Genomic DNA, 7,572 nt, shown 5'->3' with positions numbered 1-7,572 from the left:
TAATTATTGCTTTGAGGTAGAGAAATGTATATTTTATTTAAAGGCAGTTTGTTCACTTAGTTGATCTAAAACTCTTAAGCCTAACTTTGTATTATTAAATATATTGATGGACAGAATCTTCTAAGACCTGTTGTTATTGCATATAGCTTTTAAAGAATATAGCCTCATTAGGGACCCAGAATATTTCCTCTATAATACAAAAAAGTTGTTGCTGATTGATGTGTAGTATTTGCTGTATTTTTGTACCACTGTAATGTTGAGACTTTGTATATAAATATACATATGAGGTTGATAATTTTATATCCTATATCCTGGAAAAAATTTGGTCTTTTGCACCAGACTACAGTTGACATTTTAGTTAGAGGATATTATACTAGATTATTAAGTTAATACTGGTGATTCCTTTGGGTAATTAAGACCAACCAAGTAGCAATAGAAAACACAGTAAGCCTTAAATTAAAAAAGAAAGAAATTAATTTAGCCACTTGTTTAAAGTTCCAAAAATATCATATGTACATGTTTAGTAAAATGAGTTGTGGTTTTTTGTTTGTTTTGTTTTGTTTGTTATTAAGAGAATGAATGTTTTTAAATATGTGAGGGCAATACTGCATTGGGTTGGTGCAGTTTTCTAAAATTAGGGGAATTTCATTTGAGAATGAGGTTAAGTTGGGAATGACATTTGATATTATGATCTTTTTTGTAATTAAAGAGTGAATGATGTCTTCATTGAAAGTTTGTTTTGGGAGCAATTTGTCCTGAACATAGGAAAGAACCATTTGAAGAATTTTCATTACTTGAAAAATTGATGTATTACTGTGCCTTAATGTTTGTTCTGACTTTTAATAAAATCATTTTTGAAATTCTGAATTGTCTGCTCCTTGTAAAATATCAAGAGTAGTGTTAGGAATAGGTAAAGTCATCTCTTGTAAGAAAACAATAAACCATTAGAGAATTGGGGTACTAGCTGTACTAAGGTTCTATTGGAAAGGCACAACCTGTTAGTACTTCAATTTTCCCTATTAATATAATTTCTAACCTTGGGGGAGGCCTTTGAGTTCCTCAAGGCACTAGAGGACTGTGTTCAAAAACATAGATTTTCATGGTATAAAAAGGCATAATGGTATCTGTTTTATAATTTCATTTGTTACACTTAATTCAACAAGCATCTATTAAGCAACTTAGTACAAGGCATTCTGTTGTATTCCTTATGGAATATTAACAAAATGATCGTCTTTCCTTTTAAGGAGTGATTTTAATTGAAAGTAAAAGTGAGGAAAGGAAAATGTTACGTAGAAAAGTTTGATATAGGATTGAATATGATAGGGACAAAAATCCAGACAAGTTGCTTTAGGAAAACTTGAAGGAAAAATTACTTCCACCTGCTTGGAGGCAAAACTAGGGCTTGTCTGAGAAGGTTTGATTACAAAGTAATGAAATGTTCCGGATCACACAGCTGGGTTAGCGACAGAACCAGAACAGAACCCAGAGAAGATAGTCCAGAACTTTGTGCATTATAGTTCACTTAAATATGTAATACATGTAAGTAAGCTGTCCTACTCCCTCTTTCTGCTTGAAGTATAAGTACTTCTGGCTTACCTGCCTGAGAGACTAGCTACTTCCTTCCCATTCTCTGGGACTTCTAAATTGATGGCAGAGTTGTTCCTTGGTTCAATATCAGATTAGGATGAATATTCCAGGTAATAAGCATTGGGGAGCCTCACTTGGTAATCAAGAAATTTAGAGTTTGTAAGGGACCTCATATAACTAGCACTAATACAGACATCTGATGAGAGAGGGATGGATAGGAACATCTGGTACTAAGAAAACCACCATCACCCAGTTTTGTATAGAGAACTCAGTATAATATATAAAGTAAGGGAGGAGCTAGTGTTGTTGCTGCCTAATAAAATTCTACTTTCCTCCTTCCCATATATTGCCTCCTCCCCACCATATTGTGTTTTATTTTTACACCCGCCATGACTCCCCCAATTGTACTTAACTGCTTGATGCTCACTTTAGCTCGATGAAAATGCTAGGGGGTGGTAAGGATCCAATCCATAAGTATAATATGCCCCTTGGTTCCAGGACTGACTCTAATGGCCCTCTTTGTCAGAGAGTATATAGCCAGGGGAACTTGTGACAAAGGTCACAAGCCTTTTGGAATTCTTTAGGCTACTCAAGAATGACTGCAAAGAACCAAGAGGCCACCAGAGTGGTTATAAACAGTTTGTAATGAAATGCTTACACCTAACCATGTAGCTCTCAACTGTTCTCTGAATGACTTGATTTTAATGTTCCATGGCTCACAGACATACAACACATATAAAGTGTAGGTGTCCAGGAAAAAATAGGACTGAGGAAGAAGTTTGAGTTCATTACAGGAACCCTGCAGTTTTTCATAAGCAATCCAGTCCTCTGTCCCATTTAATTCTTCATCCAACTTCTTGTGCAATTTCTTCTCTGCTTCTGACTAGCCATTATCATGAGATAGCACAGGGTACAGACAGGAAGGCTACAGTTTATACACTCAGTAAGGCACTTGATCAGTAGCTGAGAGATGTGTGTCTCTGATAATTCAGATGACAGTTACTCCCTCAAGTAAAGAATAGGTCCTACCATCACATACACATCCCTATTTAATAAACTCCAGTTCTCCCTATCACCTCTAGGATCAAATAGAAAATCCCTTGGCATTCAAAGCCCTTTATTACCTAGCCTCTTCCTATATCTCTAATCTTACACCTTGCTCCCAACCCCATACTCTGATCCAGTGTCACTGGCCCCCCTGCTATTACATGAACAAGACATTTTTTCCTGGGATTTTCTCTTGCTAACCTCGATGACTAGAATTCACTCTTCATGCCCCCACACTGGCTATCCCTGCTTCCTATAAATCCCAACTTTATGCTCTTTTACATTAGTCTCTCTTTCATGTATATTTGTCTACATAACTAAGCTGTTAAGTTCCCAAAGGACAGGGCTATATCTCCTGTTTCCACCTCAATACTAGGCATGTAGTAGACACTCAGAAGTACTATTAGGAGAAAGCCACCACAGCATCCTGATATCAGCAGGAACAATTCCATTGAGATTCTATGGCCACGAACTAACTGTACCTGTGGACCTTGGTTTCTTCACCTATAAAATGAGGAAGTAAGACTACATGGACTTTGGGTTCTTCATCTCCCCAAGATCCCTAACTTCTTTGTTCATTTCATTGTTTTTTTCACCTCGTTTTTTTTCACTTCGTTTTTTTTCCCTCCTCGGTGTAGGAATCCTGCTACCATTTGCAGTGGAGTAGGAAAAAGAATGGCTTGAAGGGCAAAGGAAGGAGATAGAACCATAGGCAGGAAGCAAGGGAGTGATGTCCAATTAATTAATTCATTGAATAAATATTTATTGCCTTGTGGACCAGTATCATAGACAATTCTATCTAAAAGAGATGTAGTTAAAATGATTGCCTGAGTCTGACAGATTCAAAGTCTTAATTTTGTACTAATTTATAATATGTACTAATATACTAACCAGTATAATTATGTACTAATCACTTATAAAATTGGAAAAGGTATATATACTTTTTTTACGAAGATGGATTTCTGTCCCATGGGCTAAATTTACAATATTCCCACTCTTATAGACTTAAGGAATATTTTGTTTACAAGTATTTTTTGATAAGTTTCCCATTAGATTGTCAATCATTTGGGATCTAGTAGAAAGAATACTATACTCACTCATAGAACTGGAGTTTGAATTTCAGCATCACTCAGCTTCTCCAGGCCTCAGTTTTCTCATCTATAAAATTAAGAGCTTGGACTACATGACCTATAAGTTTCCTTCCATCTCTATATTTGTGACCCTAATAAAAGCCCATGACAACAAAGAGAGTGGATTTATAAAAATATATTTTCATGGTGTTTAATGTCTCTGGCTTTCCAGCAGATGGTGCCAAAGTAATTGCTTTTTGTGGAATCTATTCAAAGACCAGTTAAGTTGGAATCAGTATAGAATTTCTGACTGAAAGGTACCTTAGCATTCATCTGGGCTAAACCTGGAGTCTGTGAACTAGATTTTAAAATATTTCGATGACTGCATTTCAACATAATTGGTTTCTTTTGAAATCCTTTTTATTTTATTTTATCCATTTAAACATATTGTTTTGAGACTGCCAAAGGAGCAAAAAGTTAAGAACTCCTAAGTCAGGCCAACCTTCTCATTTTATAGATGTGGCAACTTACTATAAAGGAAGCTCATTTTATAGTTGAGGGAGGGGAAATGAGTTGGCCAAGGTCACATGGTTAATTTGTAGTTACATAGAAATGAGAATCCAGGTATTCTTACTTCCAGAATTGTATTCTTTCCACTACACTTTTATGCCTCTCACACCTAGGAGGAAGAAGAGATGTATTTGGAAAGGTCATGTATCCTTTAAAATTTAACTGATTCTGGTTCCATTTTGCAAAATCTTTACTTCCTTGTTTATAAATTCTTGTGGCTTCTACCCTTTAATTTCCATCTTATTTTCTCAATTTGTTAAGCATCACAACCTAGAAGTCTGAGGAGAAGACTAGAAACCATATGGCATTTCAAATTCCAGTTCCACCATTTCTCTATGAAAGTAATTTCCACTTTTTAGAGATATTCAGAATAAGTTTTATCAGTATATGTAATTCTTATGAAAGGAATGAGGAATTTTATAAGAAGTCAGTTGTTCAGTTGTTTTTCAGTCATGTCTGACTCTGTGACTCCATTTGGGATTTTCTTGACAAAGATACTGGAGTGGCTTGCCATTTTCTTCTCCAGCTCATTTTACAGATGGAGAAACTGAGGCAAATGTTAAGTGACTTGTCAAGGTCACATAGCTAATAAATGTCTGAGGCCAGATCTGAACTCAAGAAATTGAGTCCACAGCACCACCTAGCTGCCCCTTTTAAGGGACATTTAAAAATGCATACACACACACACACACACACACACAAAAGAGGGAAAGAACCTTTCCTTTTACAAGAATACACCATCACCTGCATTTTCCAATGTGTTCCCTTCCCCTTTCATTTCCAGAGAGCCATCACTTATAAGAAGGAATAAAAAGAGAGGAAAAAGCAGTTGGAAAAAACTAACAGAAGATATTGGGGGGGGGGGACCCTGACTTCCTATGTAGTATTCCACACCCAGATCCCCTATGTCTGCAAAGAAACAGAGAGAGGGGCTTTACGGCTAAACTTGGTCTTCTGGATTTCTAGCATTGAGTTAGTTTATTGTTATTATTTTGTTGTTCTCTCTGTTTACATTGTTGCAGGCTTTTTGTGTATGCTTTTGTCCAGCATCAGTTCACATGTCCTCCCATTCTTCTCCGGATTCCCCATGTTCATCATTTCTTAGACATTCTCATGCTAATAACACTTGGTAGCATGTTATCTATGAGAAGAATTGGGGTAAGGTGGATAAAGAACTGGCCTGGGAATCAGGAAGACCTAGGTTTAAACCTGGACTCTTGACACATCCTGACTGGAGACCTTAGACCCTCACCCAATTTCTGAGCATACCAGGCCACTCTTGAACATTGTTGCTTACCAGCATTGGTGGAGGGGCTTTTCCTGGAAAGTTCCTTTCAACCTCCCCTTCTTTACAAAGAGAGAGAGAGCTCAGGTTTGCTCCAAAAGGCAGAACAACAACAAAAAACAAACAGGCTTGAAATGCAATTGTTTAATTAGCAAGAATTTTTTTAGCATATAATCTGTGCCAGGTGCTTGTTAGGGAGAATACAAAGACGAAAAACAGGCAGTCCCTTCCCCAAAAGAAAGAATTTATATCTTATATTGGGGGGAGACAACAGTCAAACACACATGACTGTATGTGTATGTTTGTATGTATAAGCATGAGTTTGGAGTGTCATAGAAAATCGCTGAGCTTTACCAAAAAAGTCTCCTTTTTTTCTTCCTCTGGAAACCTGCACTCTGAATGACACACCAGGGGCATTCCCTCCTAAGAGCTCCTGTAGTCACAAGGATTGAAAAATTCATTATCCACACCTATTCCCCATCCTCCCATCCCTATACCTGCTCAATTTTGAGATTTGGGGTTGCAAATAGCTCTTTTCTCTTTGCTTAAACCTAGCCCTGGTTCTCACAAAACAGGTGCACACATATACACACACATATGCATGTATACAAACATGTCTAAATATATATGCACATGTATGTGTACATGTGTGCTTATATACTCTATAATACACTATAGCAGTGCCTGGGTGTCCCCAGAGGACTAGCACTGCTGGGGTGAGAGCTTGCTGAGCTCTTTTCAGGGCTGCTCATCCACCTTTGGTGCCCACCTGCCACCCAGATCTCAGCTGTGGCTCCAAGAAGCTGTAGCATGGCGCTGTGGCCACCACCCTGGTAAAACTGTCCCAGCAGATGGGCTAACCCAGATTGAAGGTAATCAGTAGGACTCGAACCTCTTGGTGAGTTCGGGGGTTGTCTACCCCAAACGTGTGGACCTTTCTCAGTGGAATAATAAGCAGATGAAAACAAGTTGCTCCACCTGCCAAGAAGGCAGCTGAAACAAGCACTGTGGAGTGCTTAGAGCCTGCTCGACATCAAAGATGTCAGTGCCATCCACTGTGTCCGGGCTCATCAGTGATCATCCTGACTCTGGTCCTGCCTCTGGACTTTGAGGACTCTGGAAGAGAAAGGGAGGCTGATGACTTTGTGCAGTTCTGCCCCACTTAAAACCAATTCACACTCAAGTCAAGACCACTCTCATGGTATCATTGGTCCTCTCCAAAAACAAAGAACCAACAACCACCATATATATTCACAAACACAAGAGTGGATTTGTCATTTCAGTGATGCAGAAAACACCCTCTGCCAAGGCATGCTCACACCTTCTCTGTAACAGCGCCTAGAGAACTACTTGCACACAATATACATACACAGATTACACACACACACACACACACACACACCACACACGTATATACACACATATGAGTGTATCTCCAGTCTAGCGGCTAGAAAGTACCATTAAGCCAAAGAAACAAGGGCTGGCAGTTCTCCTGACCTTTGTCTTTGTCTTTCACTTTTACTTGCCCTTAGGGCTGATCCTGGATTTGTGGGTCTCCTCCACTAGCTTCCAAATGCTTCAGTTCCATTTTCAGCTCAGATTTCTGAGGAACAGTTCTCTTTTTGGCTCCAGCATAAGGGACGCTCCTGAGCAGGGAGCAGAGGGGAGAAGAAGCAAAGAGGTAGCCAGGCTAGAGACATGAATCGGGTGTGGAACAGGAAGTTTTATTTCCACACAGAAAGGGAACGCTAAGCATTAAAGAATTGTAGGATGGTTGCCATCGAGAGCCTTCATACTGGACCAATGAAGATATTCGCAAACACCTTCTCTGGGAGAGCTGCAAAGGATCTGTCTGAACACTTCACCTCTCCTCATGATCACCGCTTCGGCTCTTCTCTCCTTCTCTATAGGTGACTCTTCTCTCCTCCCGCTTTCCTTGGTAGTTTCTGTGGCAAGTACCCCCATAGCTTGGGAACCGGGGAAGAGGAAGCTGTCAGCTACATTCTGAAATCT

The sequence above is a fragment of the Gracilinanus agilis genome, chromosome 2 (genome assembly GCF_016433145.1).
Source record: "Gracilinanus agilis isolate LMUSP501 chromosome 2, AgileGrace, whole genome shotgun sequence".
NCBI lineage: Eukaryota > Metazoa > Chordata > Mammalia > Didelphimorphia > Didelphidae > Gracilinanus > Gracilinanus agilis.
The sequence above is the reverse complement of the archived record's forward strand: the minus strand, read 5'-3'. Positions refer to the sequence as shown.